At 30.0% G+C, this 12,437-nt stretch overlaps 1 protein-coding gene across 1 annotated transcript in view; it reads left to right on the forward strand.

The window, feature by feature from the left end:
- The first annotated feature begins 6,923 nt into the window (after nt 1-6,923).
- The window catches only part of LOC123197648 (centromere protein V-like), a 30,624-nt gene continuing 25,110 nt past the window's right edge, over nt 6,924-12,437 (forward strand). The window contains exon 1 of the mRNA XM_044611987.1: nt 6,924-6,950. The gene's annotated coding sequence lies outside the window, so the exon portion shown is untranslated. The remainder of the gene's footprint in view (nt 6,951-12,437) is intronic.

A 12,437-nucleotide genomic window follows, 5' to 3' on the forward strand; every position in this document is an offset into this window, starting at 1 on the left:
TTTGCAGCGAAATGAAATCGAAATTCGTAAAATTCCACTCAAAAAGGAAAAACAAAAAAAGCCATTAATAAATAAATAACTAAATGTGCCAAACCCACAAAAATCTTTAATCATATTATTAATCCAACCCACCAAAAAAAAAAAAACCTTTGAAAATATATATTATTAAATTTGATACAACGAAACCTAACCTGTCTTCCTGCCATTACATTGGTAGTATTGATGTTCGATGAAGCTATTTGTTAGATTTTCTTCTAAACGAGAAAATAACCCGAAGCAAGCAATTAAACACTTTCGTGGGAAATATGGAAGCAAGCAACTAAAAACTTTAGTGGGAAAAAAATGAAAACACTTGCACATACATATTTCCAATCAAGCAAAATGTTTCACGAGAAAGGTAAGAAGGAGAGCATGACAATGAATATACTTAGACAAGGCAGCCAGTGAATTATTCATGTCAATAATTCAACTTTATGTCAGGATTCATTATTTCATCTGGAAATACTTTTTTTAAAAACTCTACATAACAGTAAATTATACAGAAGAATAAATAAAAGGTTGGGAAAAGGGGTTGGCGATAATGCAATAAAAAAACAAAAAGGGTTGGCAATAAAATTAAACCACCTTTTTCTTTTAGTTTATACAAGGGTGGGCCCACCCTAAATTCTTGCTAAATTTTATTGCAGAAGCATGAGAGAATATTACAGAAGAATCTTGCAGGGAATAAATTGACTTACAGGGATGCATTGGTGTAATAGTATTCACGTGCTTCATCTTTAATACACACACACACACACACACACACACACACACACACATCTATCTTAAACATACCATAAAAGAGAGAGAAATCTATACTTTGCACGAGAAAAAAATTCATTGAGCAATCGGCCGACGAATCTTGTTGAATTTGCAGAGACGAAATAATGGTAGGACAACATGTAAGGTTTTCTTAAAAAACCTTATCATAAATGTATATGTATTGTATTGTACCAAAATTATTTCAATTTGGATTCAGTCTAAATCACTTCATTTTAATTCTATCGGAATTAAATTAAGTAAATCAACATATTGTTAAATATTGTAATTTTCATAATATTGTTGATTAGCCAATTGGTTCAATTTTAAAAATGAAAAACTGTTAGAAAACTAATTTTAGCTGAAAAGATTTGGAAAAAAGAAGGGGTTGGTGACGCCTTATTATTGAATTTTGGCTTAATTTATTTATATTTTCAAAATACATTTTTTATGTTAGCTTAATTTATTTAGAAAATAAAAATACATTTTTTATTTTCGCTTAATTTATTTATATTTGAAAAATACATTTTTTATTTTGGCTTAATTTATTTATATTTAAATAAAAATATATATATTTTGTTTAAAGTAAATATTTATATTGTTATGCATGTATAAATTATTATTCTCAATTTGTTGGTCATATATAAGGTGAACATGTTGACTAAGGACTACTATCTAAACTATAAGATGAATCCAGTGCACAACCTTTTCACTCATCTTGGTGTCATGCATGAGAGATATTATGATTTAAAAGACAAGGGCATAAAATTAACTGAAAATGAGAGAATATCTGAATTACTAAGGTCATTACCAGATTATTGGACTTCAATAATTTCTGATCTTGTTTGAGATAAGAAATTCAAATATTATTGATAATGTGTGGATAAATTACAACTCGCTGAATAACGCAAAATTGTAATGAATATAAGAAAGTCAACATCTTTCTCTATTTTCCCAAATCAACGAAGTGCAAGACATGTAGGCTATTGCAAGCGTTATAATAACTTTATTTTAGATAAAGTTACTCCTAATATTGTTACAGATAGAGGAAATGTCTTTTCTCAATCTGATTGGTAGAGATCGAATCCGTATAAATATGGAGAGCGTTTGATTATCAAAATGCCCTGTTTTAAATCGTATAAATCTCAAGCCAATGATGGTTTGGAAGTTGGTCATAGTAATTGAATTTCATGTCCAAATTATGAAAATATTGAACTCCATGTTGATATAATATAATATATTTTATGGTTATTTGTAAGAATTCTAAGACTGGTGAAAATATAATATAATATATTTTATGTCCAAAAAATTATTAATAATAGTAAAAAAATGGTTGGCGTCCACCATTTAATTATAATTATACTATAATATAATTATAATTGTATTATAATTAAAAATGTAATATAATTATAATAATATTATAATATAATATTATAATATAATATTATTATATAATATTATAATATATTATATATTATAATTATATTATAATATATAATATATTATAATATTATATAATATTTATATTATAATATTATAATTAAACAAGGGTTGGCGTCAATGCCAACCTTTGGCGTTTGGCGTTGACGCCAACCCTTTTTAACTTTTTTTAGTTAAATGTCAATCTTTTTTTTTTCAGTTAAATCCTTAAATGCTATTTTTTTTTTCAGTTAAATCCTATTAAATAATCTTCTTCGATCGTCATTTCTTTTAGGGTATAAAGTGGATGCGGTTGAGTTTTTGTGAGTTGCTCTTTTTTTTTATATCCTCACTTTGAAGAATTTTTAATCTGAAGAATTTAGTTTTTTCTTTCTTTTTTTTGTTTTTTAAGATAAGGAAGAAGAGAGAGGATCCCTCTGTATGATTCCTTTATCACTTTGAAAGAAGAGAGAAAAAGTTACAAAGAAAAATAGAGAGAATCTCTGTATGAAAGATTAAAAATGGGTATTTTGGAGAAGTTGATTACTATTGTGGTATATTTATTTAAGCTTTAGAATGTGATATTTTTGTATACACGGATTAAAATAAGAGTAAAAATTTCAATTTTCCTATATTTTATCATACTAAATATATTATATATGTCCTTTGCCTACAAATTAAAAATCCTATCTTACCCTATAAGCTAAAACAATATTTGAAATAGGCCTTCCAAACACAAATTAAAACAATATATTATATAAACAGATGGAAGTTATTATCATAAATCATATTGCAGTCAAAATAGGCCTACCAAACGCATCAATAATTAAATCTGCATGTACATGTACCAGCTTATATTAAAAAAGAAAGCCAATAGACTTATTGCATCCAAGGTACAGTAAAATCTTCAAATCTCATTTTTTAACTTTTAAAAACTCAAATATCCATCCATCAATCAATTTCTATTAAAATTTTTAGTTAGGATTAGGATTACAATAGTCATTTTAATAATAATATTAAAAATATAAGATTTTATCTCATTTTTTTTAGGTTTTGAAAATTGACATTTTACCTTAGACCTCAGTTTTGAAAAATAATTCCCCCCCCCCCCCCCCCCCCCCAAATCCCTAGGTTTTCTTCTCTCCAGCGATGACAACAACTGCGACCACCATCTCTTTCCTCTCTTTTCCTTTTGCTACTGTTGATGACTTCAATGATAGGCAAAGAAGCTCTGATTGATAACGAATCAAAGACAAATAATGGGCTTCGATGATAGATCCATTGAGTTCCTATTGAATCAGTTGCAATTTGCCTCATTTTTGTTGCCTTTTGTAGTCGGCTTGTCCATGGTTCCAGACGTAGCATCGATTTCAATCTATAAAATTGAATTGATGACTTTGTCGATTCATTTGAATGAAGATGATTTGTCTTTGTTCAGATGAAGACTTGTCTTCTCTAGCAAAGACGAGTTCGAAAGAAGGGAAAGAGATAGTCAGATTATGTTGATTGTCAGAGAGGGAGCATTTTTGCTAGAAAATCAAAACCTTAGAAGAAAAAGTAAATTTTTCAAAACTTAATCATTAGAAAAATTATTTATTTTTTAAATTAAAAAAATATAATTTTATTTATTTTGATATTATTAATAAATAGACTAATTTTAGATAGATATTTAAATTTTTAAACTTTTATGAGGTGCTTTTCCTTTCACCAAACCTGGGGTGGGACATAGTTCTTTGGCCTTATCGAGGGTCACCTTATGCAGTGCGGTCGACTCTTGGTAACTTGTTGACTGGGGGTGAAACCCATGATAATCAGTCTCTCAGTATCTCATCACGCAAAGACTCTTGACTCTATTATTTAATTAAATAATTAGCTTTGTGCAACCAACTTGCATCAACAAAATCAGTAGTTTTCATCATTTTTGAAGCAGCTAGCTTAATTAGATGCGTATCGGCCGAGTCCCAGCCATCACTGGATCAACCAGTGATATGAACATGGGTTATATTCTTTCTACGAGGTACTTTAAATTATAAAAAGAATAAATAATAATAATAAATAAGATTTTAACTATGAAAATAAAAATTTAAATTTTTTCGTATTCTAATATTCAAGATTAAATCTTTAATTTATATAATAAAATATTTATAAAATTAATAATTAAACATATAATCTCATTTATTTGATATGATCGATTCAATATAAAAAAAAAATTAAGATCAAATAAAATTATTTGATAAAAATATCATTGATTATGTTCATCCATATCCATTACTTGATAAATAAACTGGTTATGACTCGACATCTTGAAGCCTTTTTGGGGATAAGAGAAATTGCCAATGCTTTATGGACCACAGAACTCCATTATTGTTACCTAATGCCTCCTGATCATCATGCTAGAGCTTATCCATTACCATTTTAAATAGTTCATATGGATGATGACTCGTATAGCAACCTTTGTCAGCTACAGTTTCAAACAAATATAAGCAATATGTATCTGACTTAAAAGTTTAAGCTTGGTGATTTGGGTAATTTCGTTTATGGCTTCTAGATATGGAAACTGATATAAGGGGTTGAGAAAGCGGTCCTCAAACCTACAGTCATAATGATGATGGATTAGCGTGGCCCTGAAAATAAAAGCATCCAGCTGAGTGTAGGTAAGGCTTCTATCGGAATTGGGCATCTGAAAATTCAAACCAAATTGATTGTTTTGCCATGTTTTTGCTGATCATGTCTTTGCACGGTCACTCTTAATTGGGGCTGTTACCAATTAATTATAAACCTATTTGCTTAACTGGGTCCTTGTAAAATGGTCCTATATTATATAAAGGTCAAAAGACTAATTCCCACCTAAGGTTTGATGCAAATCCAAGCTCATACCCGTTAATTTTTGAAAATTAAAATATTTATCCGTCTATTAAATTTAGCTGTTATTATCAAAGGTAAAGTTACCATTTAACAATGTTATTTAAACTCATGTTTTAGATTACCCTTAAGTTTTAAAATTTTTATTTTTACCCCTAATTTCTTATTTTTCAGGTTTAAAAACTCACTTTTTCCTTACCAAGTTTCCTTTCTCTTTCTAGGGTTGCAAACTTTTTCCCATATCAACTGCCCCCCAACATTTTAAAAATTCCAGTTGCACCTAGTTTCTTTTCTCTTTCTCTCTGACCATGATTCATCGTCTATGGCAGTCGAATCTCTTCCTCTGGGTGACCACCTTTTCACTTATCAATCGTTTTTGTATGAGACGAAGAGGAAATAATCTTCATGTCAGAAGAAGATAATTTATTTTCATAAAAAATGAAGACGATCAAAAAACGCAAGAAGAGAGAGAATCGACGGTCGATGGAGGCAATTGGTCGCTGGAGAGAAGGATTTGGAAACCCTAGGGAGATTAAAGGTGAAAATAAAGTTTTCTAGAACTCTGGGTTGGGGTGGGGGGGGGGGGGGGGGGGGGGGGGGGGGCGCGCTGCGTATATTAAAAAAATATGAGAGTTTTGCAACCTTAGACTTTGCGGGGTGGGGGGAAATCAATTTTTAAACTTGGAAATTATGAGGTTTTGGAGGTAGAAATAAAAATTATGAGGTTTCAAACTTAAGGGTAATTTTAAAATATAATTTTAAATAAAATTTATAAATAAAAATTTTATTTTTTATAGTAACAACAAAATTTAAGAAACAGATATATATTTGAGTTTTCAAAAGTTGGCGAATATGAGTTTAAGTTTGCATTAAACCTTAGGTGGAAATAAGTCTTTTTATATTGTATGAGTTTGAGTTTTCAAAAGTTGGCGGATATGAGTTTGAGTTTACATCATTCATGTATATTGTATCATTTGGATAAGGTTGATTGAAGGTGATAAAGTACCTAGCTATATAGTCACATATGACTTGTTGATTGTAGTGAAGTTTGTCATTTCGCAGTATGATGAAACTTATTGAATTATATATAGAAGAGTCACAAATCGATCTTAATCTTATGAAGTCAATTTGTTGTTGCCCTCTCAAGTTTTGTGATTTTTTTTACAATATTCATCTATGTTAGGATAGAAATGTTTGATGTCTTAGAACTTGCATGTCAAATATGAACCACAATATTTATACACTATCTCTTGAACGAATTTATCATTTATTGTTTTTTTAATTTGATCAAAATGCTTTAACACTATTAATTTTTATTTTCTGCTCTCATGACAGAAGTTCTTCATTGATATATTAATTTTCATCATTAACAAAATCAAAATAATTAAACTTATTTTATTTTGAATCTATTTGACATGAATGAAATGAATGATTGATTGAAGGCGTCGAAAACTTAAAAATTAATTATAATAAATATTAAAATACTGATTTATAGTTACAATGAGAAAGGCCTCACAATATATATATATATATATATATATTACAAAAAATTTTAAATTTAAAAATTAAATTTTTGTGAGGGCTCGTGGCACCGTCCCATTTTCGCGAACCATGCCCACGTTCGTCAGAAACAAAGGGATTCGGACCGGACCGACCCTCCTGGCATGACGACTACATCCCAACAAATACACAAACTTACAGTGCAATCAATGACCGACAAAGAATATAAATCATTCAGCATCATAGTTTTTGTAAATGCAGGTACATGACAAATAGCATCGCAGTTATGCATTTGCTGGAAACTTAAAAATTTGAAAGGACAGGCGGCTCTTCTGCTGTTTCGTCCGGGCCTCAATTTGCTTAGTTCTGAGGTAAAACTCTAATCTTTATTACTACTTTCCTCCTCTACGATGTCTATTCAACCTGTCTTTTCAATCCAAGATCTGGGTTTCAATTCTCATCGCTTATGGATGTTGTTGTGATGGGTCTGAATAGATGTAGCTGGATTTCTGCTTCTCCTTGGAACCCTGAGCGTACGCTTCTATTTCTGAAAACCTAATTGTATATGAGTTAGATTTAAGTTTAGCCATTACTCGGTCCTAGGTAGTAAAAGGATTAGAAGTAGCCCTGAATAGGAAGACAAAGGTCTTTTCAGAGATACACAGCGATGACCTTTTAAGATAATTTCTTGGGTTTAACGCCTTGGTTGGTAGAGGCATAACGTTTCAGTGGATCAAATTATTTCAATCTGAATGCGTGCTCATGATAGAGGAATTTTTGTTGTCTGCCAATTTTACGGGGATATATTGCTTCCATAATGGGTGTGGTGGATTTATAATAAAATATTATTTATATTATAAATTGTTATTATATTTAATAAAATTTGATAAATATAAATAATTATTTTATTTGATTAAAGATAATAAAAACATATTAATATATTATTTTACTTAAATGTTTTTATATATAATTATTATATTAATTAAAAATTATAATAATTTTGTTCTAAAAAATCAATAAGTAAATATGTAATAGTAACAAAATAAAAATTATATTAATAATCTTTAAATGCTTAAGATAAATATTATAACAAGATAACATTTTATAGTATCTATCACATTATCATTGATAATAAAAAATTGATCATCAAAAGATTTTATTATTAATAAATTAAACAAAATAATCTTAATAATAAAAGGTATATTACTAGAGTTTACTCAGATAAAACCCCTTACTAGTAGAAACACTTCCTGAGCTTATAACAGACAAATATTTGGGGATCCGTGGTTTCAAAATCTAATTAAATATGAACTTCTGTTTGTTAGGAAAACAAGGTAATGCATTAACAGTGGTGAGTAGATTCTTTGTTGGCTTCAAAAATAACAAAAGAATATATTTGTATCTCTATCTTCTTTGTTTTTAACTCATTTCCTTGTCTGTTGAGAGATGTTTCTTTCACCTTTTACATGATTTGTGCTTTGCATAACTCTATTTTTAATGTGTGAAGAGATAAATGGCAACCTTCTATAAATTGATGTTTTATTGCACAATTTCTTAGTTTTTTTTAAATAAAAATTTTGTAAAACCTATCCAACACTATATTTGATAAACATGATATAAACAACTGTACTCTATAGAGTTTTCAAATAATCAAATTGGAAAACTTTTTAAGCTTAACTAAACTGTAAAATTTAGTAATTTTTACCATGAATGCTCTGTTTTGTTTTAACTAATCGCCAAGTTGGAGCCATAAGGATCGACTCACTTTTTAAACAGAACTGAACTTGAGCTAGAAGGGATTTAACACGATTTGACTTGCAAGCCAAGAGATGGTTCAATTCGGTTCGAATTTGGTTCACGGCTCGATTTGGGTTATGTTAAGCAATGGGCAAAACATTGAACTTAGTTTGCGGCTTGATTCGAGTTTTGTCAAGCAATAGGCAAAATGATGTCATTTTGCCCATTATTAGATTTAACGATATCGTTTTGTCAATAAATTGTGAACTCAAGCCACTATTTTGAGGCAAAAGTCTGAGCTACAAATTCTAGCAATAAACTCGAGTCAAACTTGAGTTGAACTAAGACGAACCATTTTTGTTCGACTGAACTCAAGTTATCTTTAATTTTAGCTGAACGAACTTAAGCAGAACTCCAACTTTACCATTTCTTAATTGTACCGAACTTAAACTAGGAAGTGTTTAGGCTTAGTTTGGTTCGTATCCACCTCTAAATTCCAAATCATTAGATGTGAAGCTTAGTTACTACCAATAACATACATCCTGAGCTAGAAAAGCCATTCTCTCTATATTTTGTCGTTTTTTCCACTCATTTTTTAAAAAAGTGAGCTACGACATTTTTTAGAAAATCAATTTATTTATTTATTTATTTTGTTTTAGATTATCTAGGGAGTTTAAAATGAATTTTTTTTATCCAAGCACCACAGTTTATTGGACAGCCTAGCAAATCAATATGATACAAAGATTCTCTACATTTAGCACCTGCAAACAAATGTTTCATGTTTTGGCTCTGCGGAGAATTAAAGAGTTGAAATGAAAGCTGGCTCTTGTACTTTTTCTTTATTGCATCCATTTTCTTAATTCTCACTTCTCCAATACTAAACTCTAGTCTTTATTACTACTATCGTCCGTTAGAAATTTCTTGACGTGTATTAACATTAATTATGATTTTGATTTAATAAAATTAGATAATTGAATAGTCCAATATTAGTTTATAGATGAACTTAAGTGATCAATAAAGATAAGTCCAATATACTTAATAGTTATGATCTAGGTGGACAACATAAGTGTGGATCTTGAGGTTTATTGAACCTTGATGGGGGGTCAATTAACCTACTATATATTAGCTAGATCTTAACTCCAAAACCTAATGTAGATGGTTGTCGTATAGTTTACCCATACAAAGTTGTCATTTAGAAAGGTTTCTAAAGTAGAAGACCAAGTCATATCGAGAAGTGATTTTAGCTGGTAATTTAAGCAGTTGTATGAATTCAATTTGAATGACGATCCAGGTATTCCTAAAACTTTAAAGTTTAATTCAGTATTTTATTATTTATGTGTTAATCCTGTGAATTATAAATGCATGATTTTATATTTGTTCGTGCATAATAAATCTTACATGCGGTATCAGAGCAAAATCGTTTCTAGGGATTTTGAGTTTATAGGTTTAAACTGGGTTGGGAAAACTCAGATACCCGATCCTAAAGCCAAATGGGTCAATTGATCCGAAAGTTTAAAAAAAAGTCAACCTAGTCAAAGCACGGGCAAACCAACTCAATAACCCAACCCAGACTTGACCCAATCAAGTTCAAACTCGACCCATCTAAAGATTGTGCATGGATTACATGCACTAGAAATTGATAAATATATGGTGCTAGCGTGTGCAAGCTCAAATCAAGCACGTGAAACTAATAGAAGGCGTGTGGGCATGTTTAGGGGTGTGTGACAGCGTGTGAAGTGGTTTTGGAGGTGCGTGTTAGCACATCGAGAACTTCCAGACGAGCGTGAGGCATGCGAATGTGCTCTAGAGGCACGTTAAATGCATGAGATTATTGATTTAGTGCTTTACAGTCCCTAGAGGCAAATGTAGGCTTATGGTGGGTGAAGGTAACTTGTAAAGTCTTCTGAAAGCATGTCAATGCATGTAAATAGTGAATTATATCAAGTGATTGCCTATAATAGTGTGTCATCAATTCCTAATAGGTATGTGTGTGTGTGTGTGTCTGCATAAAGGCTCATTTGGACATATTAGTGTGTGGTAATGTCTTATAAGAGTTGTAATATGGTTTTAAAGTTACCCTAGGGTACGTAAGTGCATATTAAAGTTTAAGGATGCATGTTAGAACCTGTGAAAGGCAAACAACAACCCATGTCCTGTATTAAGAACTTATGGAATCACGTGAATGGCTAGTGATGAAATGTAAGGACATATAGAGATTTATACGTCTCCATTTGAAAGTGAATTGTTTTTCAGATTAAAAATTGTGGCATAAAGTACTTCTCATAGTTAAGATTATTGTTCACTAGGTTAAATGCAACAATTTTAAAGAAGATTGTCTGAGACAATAAGGTATCGTGTTTCATGAAATCTTATTATAGACAGTAATATTTAGTATCATTGGAATATTTTGTAAGTTTTTATGATGGTAATCACCAAAGTGGTATAATGTTGAGGATTACAAAATTTTCCTTTCAGTAATGATACATTCAGTTTTTAAAGCATAAGGTTAATTTAGAAATACATTAGTATGAAGAACTCAATACACTCTAAGGTGGTTGGCTTATTCAATTGACATGTGTTTTTCTTTTAAATAAAGAAAGACCAATGGTTTAGAAAGTTTTATCTGCTCAAAGGTAATATTTCTGTCAAAATCATATGTTCTGAAAGTCCTCATATGGCTAGGTGACCTTGTGTTCAGGATTCTAATAACATGTCATTTCTATGTCCAAAGGTGATTTAATGATGATGCACCAAGAATTCTATAAGGTGTGGCTTATACAGTTTTAAAGCTATCTTGAATATTGTCTAATACGAATTTAATGCAATACTTAATTAAGATTATTAGAGATAATTTAAAGTGGTGTCTTACGAAATTTTAATTTTGACAATATTATTTAGTCTTAGTAGAAGTTATTATAAGTTATCAGAATATTTAATCGTCAAAACGATGCATTCATTAAAGCTTGTGAAATTCTATATTTAGTGAAAAAGACAATCTTCAATTTAACACATACAATTTCCTGCCCAAAGGTGATTATTGTGTGTTAAAATTGATAGTTGCATAAGGTGATTGTGTAATTACATTGGTCGTGAAAATTTCAATTCACCCAAAGGTGGTTGTAATTTTTCAATTGACATATGTTTTTCCTTCTGGTGTTAAAGAGAATAGTAACCTAAGGGGTTTATCTACCCACAAATGATAAACTTTTTCAAAGTTATTTGTTCTTCTTATTTGTAACCTTATGCTCGAGAGTCTTAATTGCATGTCATATTCTTTGCCCAAAGGTGATTATATAATAATGCGCCTGAAATCTTCATGGATAATAGTTTATAAGGTTTTGAAGCTATTTATTGCCAATAATATTGCTTATTGCATCCCATCTTTAATAACATCCATTATTGTGAACAATAATAATAATGTCACAATAGAAGTTCTGACTAACTCTAACTTTAAAGAGTTAGAGATAAGATTTGAATTTACACTACTGATTGAGGATATGGCTTTGGCCTAGTGAGTTGATGAGCCACCCAAGCCTAAAATGAAAGCTTAATTGAATAAAATGATTTCTATGTTGAGTAAAAGAAATCCATTAGTTTAAATTTACTTGTCATAATGAGTCCATTGACAATTACCTCATTAAAGGTTTACCTTAACCTGATAGTGTTATTTACTAAGATCAACTAGATATTTGAAAATATTAGAATTAATAGTTTAATGAATAATACGACTTGGACAAGGTATGACAGTCATGAAGGAGTCAAATATTGATGAGTATATGTTGTGTTTTAAAAGGCACCATAAGACTCGTTTGACTTCAGTCAAATTAAGACTAATATATGCTTTAGAATCATATTTGAGGTATATTATTAATCTGACTTCTAAATGCTTTTGAATAAGGAACACATAAAGTGAGAAGTCATTAATAGTAGGCTCGGTTGTTCAATTAAGATCTAATCATAAATGCAAAACAATAATAAGAAGTAATAGTCTTGTTGTCCAAATAAGGTTAAAAGTTTTGGATGTGAAATTGGTTAATAAATGAAGACTAAGTGAATGGGAGCCTATATTTAGATTTGAAAATTATGTGGACATTAAAGATAAAAATATGGGCATTATGGAT

Source organism: Mangifera indica, chromosome 15 (genome assembly GCF_011075055.1).
Source record: "Mangifera indica cultivar Alphonso chromosome 15, CATAS_Mindica_2.1, whole genome shotgun sequence".
Taxonomy (NCBI): Eukaryota; Viridiplantae; Streptophyta; class Magnoliopsida; order Sapindales; family Anacardiaceae; genus Mangifera; species Mangifera indica.